This window comes from Chelonia mydas, chromosome 7 (assembly GCF_015237465.2).
Source record: "Chelonia mydas isolate rCheMyd1 chromosome 7, rCheMyd1.pri.v2, whole genome shotgun sequence".
NCBI lineage: Eukaryota > Metazoa > Chordata > Testudines > Cheloniidae > Chelonia > Chelonia mydas.
Window position 1 is genome coordinate 13,556,122 of NC_057853.1, and position 16,251 is coordinate 13,572,372.

The following is a 16,251-nucleotide window of genomic DNA, read 5'->3' on the forward strand; positions in this document are numbered from 1 at the left end:
TGTGGCGTGCAGACCTAGGAACAGCAATAAATGCAAACCCAACCTGCACTAATGTTAATTGTCATTTGGTTTATATCAATGTGCAGATTATTAAGCCATAAAGCAAGGCAATGATCACAGAGGGCAGCACTGGAGATAATTAAATATATTCGGGGTTTCAGTTAATCCACCAAAACCCAGGAGATGCACAGTTAAGGTTAAACACCCTGTTTGCACTAATGACACTGCTTGCACAGTCATTAAGAACATGCACTGAACTTAGATTGCAACTCAGGTGTAAAGGCAGGTCCCCTACAGCTTTAAACACAAATTTCCTTCCTTTTTATGTCTTGAAATAACTTTGAATCTCCAAGTAGCTGTTGGCTTACTTATTTGCATTGCAGTAACAGCTAGAGGCTCTAATCAGGATTGATATCTTTATGGTATCAGATGACAGGACCTACACATAGGGAGAGACAGTCTTGCTCCAAAGAGCTAAATGTAGATAGAAAAGAGGGGCAAAGGGCAATGTAGAGGGATATACCATATCTGCAAAACAATCACAGTGATGGAAAACACCATATGTTCCACTCTTCTTGTCTGAGTTGATTTTTCTTGGGATTCTTTTTAAGCATGTGACGAGGGGTCAGGTTGGGGTGATGAAGAAGGAATGCAGGTAGGGATGGATTCATGGGAGTAAGGGAATGGGAAGGACAAAAGAAGAGGACAAGGGAGATTGAAGGTGACTGGAAGTAACGGGGAAGAAAGGCTGGTGAGAGGCATGGAGGGCAAAGGAAGTGAGGCTGGGAGCAGAGCAAATAGCCAGTAGGTAAAATAGAAAACCACATCCAGAGTTGTAATTTACGAAGTCAGTCTGATGACATCACTAATGTTCACAGGTGTAAAGCAGCAGGATGCTTTTTGGGGTTCATTCTCTGCTCCTTCTGAAGGGGATTGTTTCTGGCTCTTGAGGCTTGCTTAGACTGCAAGAGCTGCGGCTTATACTTCCACTGAGCCCAAGAGGGTGCGGGACGTGGGCTGCATGGGCAGAGCTGGTTGAAAAAAAATTGACACTTTTTCTATCAAAACGGCCATTTTGAGCGTTTCATGGAAATGTATCTGTTCCAACAAAAAAATTCATTCGGAAGGGCTTCTCCCGTCCAGGGTGCAATTTCTCAAGACAGACACATACAGAGAAGAGGAAGAATCCATAGCCTGGCAGTTTGGGCACTGAATCCAGCAGAACAGGGACTTCAACCTGAGTCTCCCACTTCCCAGCCAAATGCCCTAATCACCAGGCTATTGGTTATTCCTGTGCCTGTTGCTCTCTCTGACTTTCTCTTGTTTTCCCATTAAAATTTTTGAAATGTCTCATTTTTGTTCCTATGTAGGAAAAAAAAACAATTTTCAAAATGGAATTGTTGTTTTCTGGCTTCCCCTATGCCTAAGGCGTGGTGCCCAGGCATGTGCTCTCACGGTCATTAGGTCTTGGGGAGGGAGTGCAGGTGAGAGGAGAGCCAGTTGGCCTCACCCCTTCCTCCTTCCCCCAACCAGTAGTGCTGCTGGTCATTTCCTTTTGGATAAACTTTAGGGTTTTTCAAGGTATATCTTATCTGAATAGAATCCAGGGCTTTTTTTTTTCCCCAACATCAAAAGAAAAACATTCTTAGTGTTCTGAAATGAAGCCTCTGAGTAAAAGTAAATAGAGAAATAAAGTTTTGTTTTGTTTTTAATTAGGGTGGGAACATAGACTTGGAAGAACTTGATTTTTATTTTTTAAAAATTTCTCAGGGTACTATATGTTCATTTTAAGCAGTTTTAAAAGATTTTTATCTATTTAAATGTTCACAGTAGTGCAAAATTGTGGGGTTTAAGTATTTTTTTTTAAATTTTAATTGATATAAATGTTCACAGTTGTGGGAAATTAAGGGTGTGCGTGCCAGGCAATCATTATTTTAATAGCAATAAACATTAAAAGTTAAAGCTTTATAATCATTATAACACAAATTATCAACATCACACGTCAAAATGTACAAAGTAAATATTTTAAGTCAAACTCTCATAAGTTCTGAAGCAGCATTTTTCTTATTTTGCCTATCTGTAAATAGCACTTGTTAGTCATGGAAATATTTTTTTGTCCCTTTGAGTATGGTGAAATTGACATTGCCTGATAAAAATCTGAACCCATCCAACCCTAAACTTAGTCCAGTGGATTGGACATCAGCCTGGGGGCCCGGAGCACAGGTGTGTCTATTCCTAGCTCTGCCGCTGAGCTGCGGTGACTTTGGCTGTATGTCTGCACCGCAAAAACAAACCCTGCCACAGCCAGTCTCAGAACTTGGGTCTATAGTTCTCAATATAGCCCTGTATATGCTCTGGCTCTTAAACCGGGCCAGGGATGGGTTTTAGAGTTCCAGCCCAAGCACGTACAGCTACGTGGCTATTTTTAGAGTGAGCCAGAGTCTGTAGACCCAGGCCTCCAAGTCTTGTTGTTGGGGGTTTTGTTTGTTTGTTTGCTGTGTAGGCGTACCCAGGTCACTTCCTCTCTCTCGTCCTCTTTGTCTGCTGCGTTTAGACGGTAAGCTCTTTCGGGCAGCACCCAGCAGCCCCGGGTCTTGATCTGAGTTGCGCCCCCAGATGCTACTGTCACGTCACTAATAATCAGTGAGCTGTGAAACCTTTCAGAGTAACAGCCGTGTTAGTCTGTATTGGCAAAAAGAAAAGGAGAACTTGTGGCACCTTAGAGACTAACCAATTTGTTTGAGCATGAGCTTTCGTGAGCTACAGCATCCGATGAAGTGAGCTGTAGCTCACGAAAGCTTATGCTCAAATAAATTGGTTTGTCTCTAAGGTGCCACAAGTACTCCTTTTCTTTCCGTGAAACCCTGAAAGCCTTTTCTCTGCAAGGAGAGAGTGGAATGACTCCTTCTGCCGCAAAGTTGTAAACCCTGCAAGCAGTTGTAATGGCAACAGGGCCAGAAAGTGCGCTGGAGCCAAGCAAATCTGCCGCCCTCCCGTCAGGTGCATGTTAACATGCCCAGGGAGGAATCCCAGCCGAGAGCCCTTGCCCCGTTCCCCCCACGGAGGGCACTGGAGTGGAGGAAGGGGAGGAAAGGGGTTAATGGAGGAGCCGCTTGTAGTTAGCGCACACGCCTGCTCTTTAATTCTCTCCTCTCCCCCCCACGCGGGCGGCCAAGGCTCAGGGGTTGGAGGGTGGGGTTTGCTCAGCGCTCCCAAATCTCTGACGTTCAATCTTACGGCCAAAGGCGGCTCGGTTTAACAACACACCTCCGGGCTGCACGGCAAAGCGGGGAGGTAGCGCTCGGGCAAAGGACGCTCGGCTCTTCAGCGGCACAGAGCCGAGGTGTCTCGGAGCCGCCGCCGCCAGGGCCGGGGCTGGGGCTGGGGGGCAGGAATCCGACTGCGGCTCGCAGCCTGCCAGAGCCCGCGCTAAGGTAAGCCCGGGACTGGAGCCGGGATGCCGGCGAAGCTGGGAGTTCAAGGCGCCGCTGATCGCACGGGCGGCGCTGGGGGAGCTGCTCCGAGAAGGGGGAGGGCGGTGTAAAAAGGCAGGCAGGCCGGCGGGTGCGTGCAGCGGGACCGGAGCGCTGGCTGCGATGGGCAGCGGCTGCCTGGCCCGCACGCGGATCGGAGCTCCCGGGGCCGGGCTGGGGCGTCCCGCGGGGGCCGGGCGCGCTCCGCGGGCGCGTCGATTGCCCCCGGTTTTCGGAGGCGGCTCTAGCCCGTGCTCGTGGCAAGCGGGGTGCGGGGCGGGCAGTAAGTTTGGTGGTTGTCCGGACGCGCGGCTTCCTCCGCCCGGCCGGGGCTCGCCCGGGTGAAAACGGCCCCAGCCCACGTCGTGTAGGGTAATAGTGCCCGCAGCTGCCCGCTCGCCCGTGGCCAGGCACCTCTCCCCGGGCAGCGATGCTGGACGCTAACGGTCAGGGCGATTTCCCTCTATCCCAGCTAGGAGACTTTTTGACTAGTGTTATTTTTGCCCACGAACAGGTTTGTTATGGGAGGGCAGCGAGGGGACCTGCCAGGGTTTGATCCTGCGGTGTCACGGCAGGGAGGCAACAGCGTGCGGGGTTCTGAAGTTGTGTATTCGCAACGGGACTTGTGAAATAGACCAAGGGCCCCCTTCCCGGTTGTCTCGTCCGTATCATCCATCTCCCCAGCCCGATCCTACGCGGAGGGCTTACCCGGAGAAGTCAGGATTTTCCGATCAACTTTGCTAGGTAGCGGCTATCTTTGCAATAAAGCCAAGACGGCAGGTCCCCATTTCCCCTCAGTCAATGTGGTAAGAGACAGCGGAGCAGCGTGGTGGACCGCGGCGAAACAGACACTCGGATGATCAACCCTGAAGGGAATTGCCTTAGTTCTTCCTAACGCTTCAGGGCTTGGGACAGCACTTTGATAGTCTCTAAGGTGCCCCAAGTGCTCCTCTTCCTTTTTCGCTGTTAATTTATCTCCCTTGAAGCAACAAAAAGACAGACAGACAGACGCGCTAGATCCCTGACATGCCGCAGCAGCGCTGAGCAAACCCACTTAGGGACAGGAGCCGGGTGCAAGTTAATGTTTCGCAGAAAGCCGGGCTCTCTTCTCTGTTCTTCGCAAGTGCGAAACCAAATGCATGACAAAGATCGATCAAGCCGGTGTCCTTGGGAGATTTTTAGATACAGAGGGCAGCTATCCGAGCAATAGGAGGTGTACGAGGGGGGTGGAGGGACCTGCTATTTCGCTGTCTAGTGGAAACCTATGCATAACTTTTGCTTGTTGCAAACGAGGGTTTCTTGGTGTTTAGGGGTTCAGGCTGCTCTTGCTTTCCAAGAGCTGATGTTAGCTTTCCGTGTTAGGAGCAACATAATGCAGCGTGTTGTTTTATTTATCCCAGACAAGAGTGACTTGCTCTCTAACCTACAAATTAGACGACGTTGCTTGCATACCAAGTGGAATTAGTTGGTATCTTACATACTAATTGTAGATCACCTTTTAGAATAAGTGAAAGCAGATTTCTGCAGGAAGAGATAAAGGGAAGCTTGGGGTCTGCGGCAATGTATTTGGGGTTTTTTCGTAGTGGCTAAAAGAGGGTAAAATATTAAAGAGCTACATGCCACAAGTATTCATATAAAATTATTTCCTCTCAATCTTTTTTTTTTTTTTTTGTATCTGTTCTCATTTTAAAAGTATCTATCCTTGATTTGGTCCATGATCTTTATGCTAACAGATAAGTTACTGGAGTTGTATGCAGTAGAAGTTGATGCAGGCTTCATATTAACACTCTCACGTTATTTTTGAAATCCTTTATTAAATAGTTATGGGGGGGGGGGTGTTTCTCTTAAACAAACAAACAAAACCTGTTTCCCCTACTGGGGATGCCACAGGGCATAAGATCAGAGCATGTTTAACCAGGCTAGTTTGCCATCTGAAATAATCCATTCATTTCTCTAGCTATCAGTAAATCTTTCCAGCATATCTTTCTATGTTTAGATGTCGAACTCAAAACCACCAGTAAAATCTGGTGCTGGATTCAGGGGGAGGAGGGGTGCAGGGGAGAAAAATTCCCGATGCTTCTGCTACTTCACTCTGCAGGCAACTTTTTGTCTTCTTTCTGGGCTCATCAGAGCTTGTGTGTCCTTGCTTTGCATTTGGCAGTTACTGAATCTGCCTAAATAGCGTCTAAATAATTCCTTAAAGTCCCCCACTCCTTAAGTGTCTACCATAACTACTTATTTTATGCGGATACCCCCCCCCCCTTTCTGTACTTCCTCATTTAGAGGTATGTAGGCAGCTAATTTCCCCAAAAACTCCTGATTCCTTTTAGGCAATGGCTTCCAGTAGCGAGTGCACTCGTATATTGGTTTCATCTTCACAGCGACTGTGTGCACACCAAAAGCAAACTAAGGGCAGGATCCAAACACCACTGAAGTCAATGGGAAAGACTTCCATTGACTTTGTAGGCTTTGGATCAGGTCCTAAGTGAACTGTTGGCAGGATGAATTCTAAATTTGTGGGAATTTGTAAATAATTGTGCATGTGCTTAGGTTGTTTGAAGATCATGCTTAAGTATTGCATAGCGAAATCATACACAAAATGCCTAGATTTCTTGAACAGTTTGATTTGGATGTATTCAGACGAGCTGGGATGATTAGAACTGAAGAATTTGGAAATCTCTTGCAGTTTAACTTCAGAGCTCTGTTCTAGCCTCTTTCATTTTCCTGATGTTTAAGCTTTTCTTGGATCCCTGAATGTATCTGATTTAGATGTGAATGGTAGGCGGTGAAAGAGCTTTCCCTGAACTAGAGGAAATTCAGGGAGCTTTGCTTTAGCATAGGGAAATTTAATGGTAAAATGACACTGAGTTCCTTTAACCATGAACTTGCATGAAAAATCTAGTCATGTGCTATTGATATTTGGAATTCTCTACTGGAATTGTGTGCAGCCATTCGGTGCCTACATATGTTGTGATGTGACACCAGTTACAACTGGTGGCCTCTAGTCCTCTTTCCCATGACTTGAAGGAAGGGTGTTTGACTCATATCTTTTAGTAATAACTCAGGACATCACTCTTTATGATGGGTAGTTTTTGAGATTTCCACCATCCTTTGCTGTGACTGGCTTATTTGTATTTGTAGTCCCTCTATTGTTGGTTTTCTGAATGCTGATGTTTTACTGTCAGCTGAGAATCACTTGTGCTGGATAGCACTGCAAGCCACAAAACAAGTGGTGTTGCTGAGTTCAAACAACTCGCAGAGTGAGTGTGTGACCTCCATGACACATACGCCTCTCAGTCACCTGGAAGCAAGAACCTCTATTAGTTCCTGAACCTGAGTTTCCTAGGTGGATACAAATGTTTGCTATTGATCTTCAGGATTACTTTTCAGTCTTTTTTTACCCTTATGACACTGTTGGGTTAAAAGTCCTATATTTTATTTTTTAAGAAGCAGACAGATTTCCTTATCTGTGTTATTAGTAACACCTGTGATATTAAAAAAAACAAACCTCATTTATACCATAAACATAATGTGGTTAATGTTTTTTTCATTATTTTCAGCTGCATCCGTTTCACTTGCCATTGTAGCTGTGTTCATGTTCTGGGTCCATTTAGCTATCTTGATGTAAACTCAAAGTGGAAGACATGGCACAGGTAGTTTTCACCTCAGTGTAACTAGTTGAAGTCAAGACTATGCCCCCACCCTGCTGGAGTTCACATCTACTAGCTATATTGAGGGGAAAAACTATCTGTGCCATGTAGGAGCATCTATTGAGATATATCTCAATGTAAGTACATATAGGCATATCCCTACACTAGCATCATGCTGCACAGTTTGGGTTTCAGACACTACTGGAGAATATTATTTCTTTAAAAATAAAATATTTTAATTAGAATAATAGAATCAAGGAAATGTAGGGCTGGAAGGGATCTTAGGAGGTGCTCTAGACCAGTCCCCTGTGCTGAGGCAAGAACAATTAAAACTAATTGAAATTAAGAATAATCATTGTCCTATTTCTGATGATTATGGATTTTGTAAAGTCTGGCTTTCTTACCACATCTGTACTGACCTGATAGTGTCCCTTTAAATATTGTTTCTAACCCACTTTCGTGTTAGCTGTGATCTGCTACTTACAGCTTCACTAGGGTGGTGGTAATTTTGAGAAGTGTTTGGGGAACCAGATGGGAATTTTCCTTCAAACACAGGAATTGTATACTGTTTGTTGCTGCATGAGTGATGTCCAGCTCTGGTGCAAAGGTAATCACAAACACAGAAAAGTAACATGAATCAGGGGAAATACACAGATGTCAGCTTTAAAACTCTAAACCAGCCAAAATATGAGTTGTACACATTCTTATTGTCATCTGTTACGATAGTTACTCAGATATAAACATAAATATGAATGTTGTGATGCTAGTGATTCATTCTTTTGATTATTCATTAGATAAATACCTAATGATGACTCCTAACAAATTTAATGAGTTACATGGCAGTATATAATCACTTTCCATTCCCTTAATAATACACCCCCTGCCCCCTCTAAAAAAAAAATAATTGGGGATTGTGATGAGGTGTTCACCCCACACCAGTCTTGAAAGGGTTAAGGTAGGCTAGATGGGCCAATTAACAGCATAGGCTGCACCTGGAGGGAAGCCAGGGCTCAGTAATACTTAATTAAGGATGAAGCTAAGCTGGGCAGGAGCAGGTGGGGCTTCAATAAAGCTAAGAAGCTGAGAACAGAAGGGGAGTTGCTGGGGAGAGTAGTCTGCAGTCACTCCCTGACAGGAGAGAGGTTTGATGGCGATTACAGGGTCTGGCAAGAAGCCACAGGGAGTGGAGGAAGCTCAGATGTAGGAAAGAAGACTGCCTGGAATGGCAGAGGGACAGCTTGTTCAGAGAGGTATTTGCAGACCCCAGAACACGGGGACTGTAGGGACCTGGCCAGATGGTCAAGTCACAGAGAGTCCTGGAGGGCGAGATTGAGACAACAGGCTGAGTGACTGGTGGAAGAGGTGTCCAATCTTTGGCAAGCTAATCCCCAGATGCACCACAAGGAGGTGCACCTGTGGTGAGTAGCAAACCTTGTTACAAGGATATAAAAACCTCAGATGCCAGTGTTAGGATATGCAAGTTTCACATTTCCTTGCAGAACCTGGGCAACAATATTTCACACATGAGGCAATGGTTGCAAGATGGTCTATGCTGTACTGAGGAAGTAATTTTGTTGTTTGCTACTCCCTCGACCTAAGCACTATTTTTTTTAATCTTAATCTGAGGAACTAAAACCTATTTTAATCTGATACCAACAAAATAAAGACAGGGATTTTAGAATTGTTGGGTCGCATTACTGAAATGGTGGCCTTTGTTATCAACTGATTCAAAACCTGTTAAACATTTAATCTAATGATTTAATAATTATGTGCATGATGGATAGGTAGTGTACTACCCACCTGGTCAAAATGAGCAAGCTCTGGCCCTAATAATATAGATTGGGATTTTGTAAGGAGCCTATCGCACCTACCCCCTCACCCCCCCACACACACACAAACATCACAGTGTAGGTATAATTACTTGAAGGCTTTAAGTAGCATAAGATCATCACACTGCTACTCCATTTAAAGAAAAAATGGCTAATTTATTCTTAGCAATTATGGCCTATTTTCTTGAATACCTAATCTTTTAAGATCAATGTCTCAAAGGTAAATCAAATGATTGCATTAAATAGCTTGAAGGGGTAAGAACTTGATCTTACAAAATTCATTGTTCTGTTAATTCTTCCATAAAGTCCCAGTGAGCCACAAGCTGAGACTAGTACTAGATAAAATTTCATTAAGAGCACAAGTTTTGGGGTAAAACAAAATTTTGTTTTCTTCTTTTTTTTAATGAATACAGTGGATTCTATATCTCCATATTTATATTGTCAAAAACAAACAAACAAAGTGATATTTAACAAGCAAGCAAAGCAAATATTCAGGGAGAATCCATTCAAATGTAATTTTTAGTTTAATTAAAGGTTAACACAAGAGTTTAGAAAAATAAACACTCTTCAGTAATGACTTCATAGTTACCATAAATACGCTCAGTTGAAATGAACCTTAGGTAGTAGAGCTCAATAAATAGAATGATACATTATGAATCCACATCAAACAGGTGTATGTTAAGGACCAAAAGATGACTATTACTTAATACACTATACTGTACCATGTTTTTCCCTATTCACCCTTTTCCCTTCCTCTCGCTAGCTGGATCTGTTCCCCTTCTGACCTGACCCCCTGCCCACCTCAGAGAATTGGCCTTTTTCCGCATTCTACTCCAGGAGTTCTAGAATGTATCCTATGATTGAAGCCAGAGCACCCAAGAGTTGAGGACAGTACCCAGGAAAGTAGAGATTGTCCTGTGTGATTCCACAAGGGGCCAAGTCAAGCTAGCAAGGCCTCTGATGGGCAGAATAGATGTTATGCTGGAGAAGAGGTGTTCTTATTAAAATTGATTCAAACCTTCATTTGAGTTTGATGGCTGGTCTAGAAGGTTTAGGCCAATTCTACTTTATTAGTAACTCAAAGCTCATTTGCTCATCTGTGATAGGGTAGTCCACCATAGAGGGCAGTAGCTTCTAGTAGTCAGCCCACTCCACCACCTGACTTGAATCTTTAAGGCTTGAGAAGTGTCCAAAAGATACATGTAGAGACTGAGTCCTGGGAATGAATGGAGCTCAGAAAAGGAATCAGGCTACTATCCCTTAAAGGGACTCAAATCCTGCAGAGCATGCAGGGAACGGAAAAGCTCCCCTCTAACCCAACCACCTGGGAAGAGGTTGGGAGAAGAGGAGCTGTATAAAGGCTGCCTCCTCCCTCACATCAGGGTGATGCTGACAACAGAAGGCTGGCTTGCTGTACCCTCCAAAGTGGACAGCTAATTAGGCAGGGCATTCAGTGGAGGGGAGCTGGCACAAGGCCTCGCAACTGAGTAACCAAAGGCAAGAGGACTGAGAGGCACACTCCCAGCTCCAGGGAGATGGCTGAGAGGAACGTCTATTCAAAGGCGAGAGCTACTGACTGCTTTAAGGCAAGGCACAAAACTGCTAGTAGTACGGTCCATCCACTGAGAGAAATGGAGACTGGCTTGTAGGTGACATCTCCTGAGCTAGTCCCAAGAGAAGCTGTGAGGAACCACAGAGTATGTCTACACTGCAATTAAATGCCCACAGCTGGCTTATATCAGCTGAATCTGGGGCTCAGTCTGTGGAACTGTAAAATTGCAGTTTAGATACTCAGGCTTGGGCTGGACCCTCTTCCCCACCCCACGGGATCCCGGAGCCTCATCCAGGCACTAGGGAGGTGAGAGATTTGATGACACCGCCCCTAAATCATATACAGTACAAGGTAATTGTAGGCTTGAGACAATATATGCCATGGCATTTTATTTATATAAAATATTTAACTGGATTTATATATTTCCCATTTAAACCTGATATGCATAAGGCTTAACAAGTAATTTTAGTCTTAAATTAGAGGACTAAGATAATGAGCAAACAGTAAAGTTTATTTTGTTTCTAATAGAAAAAATTTGCATTACAAATGGTAATTAAACCTTCATGTACTGAGTGGCAGTAATATACAAGGGTTTTTTAAACCAAACTTTAATATCCGTCTTATTAAACACTTCTTATGTAGGTGATCACAGGGTATTATTGCCAATACTTACAAATAACATCAAAACTAGACAGTTGTTCACATTTCCGTATATATGCTTCTAATAATATATGGGTGTAAAGACTTAAATAGCTATCTGTGAAAGTCCACAGAGCTTCTGAGTGTATGCTGCATGCATGTTTTTTCATGATATAGTTAGTTCATTGTTCTGTTCTCCAGCCTTTGTCTTTTATTATCTATAGCTTGAAAAAAAAAGTTTGACCAGGTGCCTTTCCCAACTTGGTCTGCGAGTGCAGCCCTCACTTTAGAGTCCAAACTCTCCTCCTCGAGTTTGGCTTTTATTAATAATCAACAGTATGATAAAGTTCAGTTCAAGCTGTGTTTAGCTGTTGCCCTTCAAATGTGCTCAGCCCATTGCCTTGATCTTCATTCTCCAGATAGTCACTCCCACCTCCATTATACCCAGGTTAGATGGTGACTCGCCGCTCTCAGTGAGTCAACAAAACTTGCAAATGATGCCAGGAGGGTTATTGTCTGCAATGTATCTCGGCATTTGATTGATGTGATCAAATACTTAGGCCAAATTCTGAGCTGATTTAAACCTAATGCACTCCCACTCCAGTTAGTTACAACTTCTCTGGACATAACACTGTAAATCAGGGCAAGATGTGGCCTCTTAAATTTCTATTATTTTTAAGGTGAATTTACTCCTCCTGAAAAGTGACAGTCTAACGTCTCTGAAATGAAATCTTCTGTCTAGCCACAGGACAGGCATAACAGAGTCATTGGGAAAAGCCATGTTGCTTCATCGCTGTCCTGGAGTGAATATCATAGGGTTCAGAAGTTATTTCTGTTGTCAAGCCTCTTAAAACCTTGGCTTTTTTGTGGGACAATCAAGGATGTAAATGTTGCTAGGGTCGAAGCTTGTCCACTCGGCACTGGAGTGAGACCACCACTGAACCCCTGTCATCAAATAATGATGTTTTATCACTACTAGACTGTTCCGGTGAATGGGGATGAACGCTCTTTATTCCAGTCTTTGGAAATGAACTCCTGAACAACACAGAACTCCTGGTTTATAAAAGAGTTGCTTGTTTAGCATCAGAGCGGAACACTTGCCTAAGATGGTTTTAGTCTTGTGAATGATTTCTCCTATTTAATTGTACCTGTATTGTTGTTCAGCTAGGAGATATCTAATGCCCTCTGCTGTGCATGTATGGCTAGAAGTAGAAATCATCATGCACTGCAGGAGGAAAAAATATATTTCAAATAGCATCAACTCTTGGCACCATATGAAACAGGATTTCAAACCAACCCTTGATATATGCATGTCAATAGGATTTTTGTAGATATAGCAGATTGGTAATTTGTGCATGTAAATTATTTTGAATTACAATATTTTTCATTATTCTGAACATATTTGAGTGACCATTTCTTCCAAATCATTATATGAACCTGTTTTTAATCCAAAAGAACCTTTGCAGTATTGTTCAGTGTTTGCAATTAATTGGAAGCAGCTTGTCAGGGTTTTTTTTTTTTTCCTTGAATCATGTCACTACCTTCATTTTTAAAACACGTGCCCAATTCAGTGGGCAGTTACTTTTGCATGTAATCTCTGTTTGCACACACACAGTTACCCCTATTCCACTAGATGGTGACAGCCACTGCATAATTATGGCATCATCTAGTCATTGGCAACTGGATTATGGCATCATCTAGGCATTGGCAACTGGATTTGAGGCCATCATTAGTGTGGTTATTTTACAAATCGTCCAGCTTTAATGGGATTGTGCACATAGTGGGCAGTGCCCAGACTTGGATACCAAATTTCGTATCTATCATGGCATGCACAGTGCTCCAAGGAATCCATGAGCCACTGGGTACACACAGAAGTTTTTCTTTAGGGCAAGGTGCTAGGGGGAGAAACATCCTTTTGAGGAAAAAGGACCTGAGGGGAAAGTAATACCATGTAAAGCAAACAGCATCCTCCTGTTGACCAGCAAATAACACAGACAATTCAGCGTTTCCTACACGCTGGCTGACTGTTTGCCCCATATTTTTGAAGCCTTGGAAGCAGACTTGTCTGCATGAGCTCAGCCAAAAGCTCATGGCTAATTTACATATACATGCAAACTGTCTGCAAATTTGCATTTAATCCCTAACGGTGTATGTCACTACCCAACTCCTCCACCAGAATCCTTAACTTTCCCCAATATCTATCAGCTACTCACACACACATCCTTCCCCTTGCTCACATTCTATCAATTTCCCTCTCAATTCTCTGTCAACCCACAAATCCACTCTCCTCCTTCATTACCCTTCAGTTCTCTGCCCCTGGTTGCCCCTCACCATTATCCTCCATTACTCATGACCTCCTGGGTGTTGAGCTAGTCTTCCCAACAGCAGACGCTTCTGTAGTGGTATGACTGATGGCTTAGATTTCCTCACACTGCCCCTGCCTTTGCTGGCTGTTCAGCATTCCTCTCTTTGCTCCTCCATAACTTTTTTTGGCTTTCATTGAGAGGGAAATGGGGGAGAACTCAGAGCAGGCAAAGAGGAAGTATTAGATACTAGCCCAGCCCACTCTTGTAGCTGGCAAAAAAAAAAAAAAAAACATGGAAGGATCAATGAGTCAGATGGGGCCGGAAGGCTAGAAGTTGAGCAGGCTGCTGTCAAGGTCACTCTAGCAGTCTTGCTAGAACACGAATGAACAGCTAACAGTTCCCAGAACTTGTTCTCTGGACCAAATGTTAGAACCCATATGAAATGGTGACAGCAAGCTGGGTGCTTGTTATGAGTGCACATTCCTACACAGGGATCCTGTGCTGAAATGCTTAGTACTGAGTCCTGGATAGAGCATAGTGCTAGTACCCAGGCTCTGAACCTACCTTACTCACCAGCTAACTAGTTGTAGAGGCATCTCCTCCTGGGTACTCACAAATACACCCATAGCATATGTAAGGGCCAGCCAGGTATTTCAGAAATCGACTTGGGCATGGGAATACACTGCTCAATTCACAGGAGGCAGGTCACATCATCTCTCCACAGGAGTTAAAGTGGCACCCAGTGTCCAAGCCATGAATCTCCCTCAGTAGACCAGGAGAAAGGTCTGTGGACTGGAACAACACATCTGTGCAAGGTCTATTGGGCAGTTTGTGGTGGAGGCTTCATAGCCTCTTCCCTTCCCTCAGTGTTGGCTGGAAGGTCCGTAAGATAAAGCAAGGGGCTGCAGAGATTTCTCTGTCTCTCTCTAAACTCTCCTTTTCCCCCCCTGTTCTCTCCAAAACCTATTCTTTTGTGGTCTCCCTTTTAAAAAAAAGTTTTGCTCATCCTTTCCACACTCAGCTTCTTCCCCTGGAAAATGGGGAAGAGTGATGTGCCACAAGAGCAGATATTTCCACTTGCAATGGGCATTCTGTACTGGTATCCAGGACTTCTCAGCTAAGTACCTGCTATGAACGGATCTTTCTTGCAGGAGTAAACGACACCATAAGAGGAGCCTCACAGAAATACATCCAACTTTTTCACGCAATTGCTCTCCGTTTCTGTTCCAAGTCAGGATAGTTCCCTGCTGTTTTTCCTAGTGTTTTGTGTACATTCTGCACAGTGAATATTAAATGTACATATTAGACATTTAACACATTTTACTGGGGGGAGTAGGCATAATGTTAAATCGCTTTTATATGATATGCTAATAATACGCTTTTGAATGAAAATTGCTCAGGTGAATTTAAAGTTTGACATGCTGCTTGTAATTGCAAATGTAGGGGGGAAACCACTCGTCAAATAGATCTGAGAATGAGGGAGCACAGATGTAGAGTGACTCAATATTTTCTGAAGTCAAGGTGGGGCGGGGGGGGAAAAAGCTAGTACTAGAATCCTGCAAAGGTCAAAGTAATTTTTTACTCCTGTGACCATGGGTAATCCTTCTATCATTGATACAATGACTGCAAAATCTCTTTTCACCACTGTGATTTACTTGCTGATAATTTAGAGGAATTTTAAAAAACCCCAAACCCTTTCCTCACCAATTTAATTTAGTTTCAGATCCCTTTGAAGAGCCAGAGGTTCTAAAGACTTTGAAAGTTGTTTTTCTGAACTGTTACTGCTGCTAGGGTCTGACCAAAAGCCCACTGACATCAATGGGAGTCTTCTCACTGATTCCCTGGGCTCTGGATGGGGCCCATGATGAAGTTCCTAGAGTTTAAGTAACAGCATCACAGTTTTAACTCTTGTCATTTGATAAGAACAAAACAGAGAACAGAAAACTTGACCATAACTTGCTGTTTTCAATTACAAATGGTTTTTTTCTGTTTGTTCCTTTTGATGCAGCCTTTCTTGTGGGGTGAATAGTATAAATAGCCAATCATATACACGTGTACTATTGAAGCGGGAAAAGGTATCCAGCTCCTCAGCTGACTTAATTAGCCATGCTCCTCCACAACACCCCCCTCTTCCCCCTGCCGGGTCTCTGATATCACTGCCTGATGTTTGTGAAGGCTCTGATTTCTCACAGAAAAAGGTAATCATGGTGCATAATCACACACAGTTCAGCTTTTCATTAGTGGAATGCTATCACTAGACTCTTCTGCGGCATATGTAGTAAAACTTCTAGGCTACGTAGGAAATCATTTGCTAGGTTTATAGTTAGCCATTTAATGCTTTAGTATATAAATTTCTAGAGTTTGGGCTAACTGTAGCTGCATTCGTCATTGTTGCAGAACTCTGACAGTGAACAAAAGGTGCTCAAGGGAACTATAACTCATGCAATGAATTAATGGATCCCAAGTTTCATTTTTTTTTTTTTCAGCTAAAAGGGAGCTTGGAGCCATGTAGTACTTATACTAAAGACTGAAGATACTTGACAACAAGTTGTATTAAGCGCAGGGTTTTCCTGCCCTATATTTACAAAATAGGCGAATGTAGCATATGTTGCAAATGTGACTCTACTGGTGATTATGGCAACTTTTGAGCTATGTATTTTTAATGTTTTAAAGGCATCTTGCTATATATGACATTTTTAAAAGTGGAGTTTAATCATCTCCGATCAAAAGTTGATGCTGTAGCTTTGTGCGTGAAGCTATGTGTTCACTGACCTCTTTTAAAAAGAGGATTGCTGTTTAAAC

At 43.4% G+C, this 16,251-nt stretch overlaps 1 protein-coding gene across 6 annotated transcripts in view; it reads left to right on the top strand.

The window, feature by feature from the left end:
• The first annotated feature begins 3,065 nt into the window (after positions 1–3,065).
• The window catches only part of CNTN4 (contactin 4), a 632,588-nt gene continuing 619,402 nt past the window's right edge, over positions 3,066–16,251 (top strand). For 3 of the 6 annotated variants that reach the window (XM_043551000.1, XM_043551003.1, XM_043551002.1), the window contains exon 1: positions 3,209–3,434. The gene's annotated coding sequence lies outside the window, so the exon portion shown is untranslated. Of the gene's footprint in view, positions 3,435–16,251 lie in introns of all 6 variants that reach the window. The other 3 variants (XM_043551001.1, XM_043550999.1, XM_043550998.1) reach the window with 3 other exon arrangements.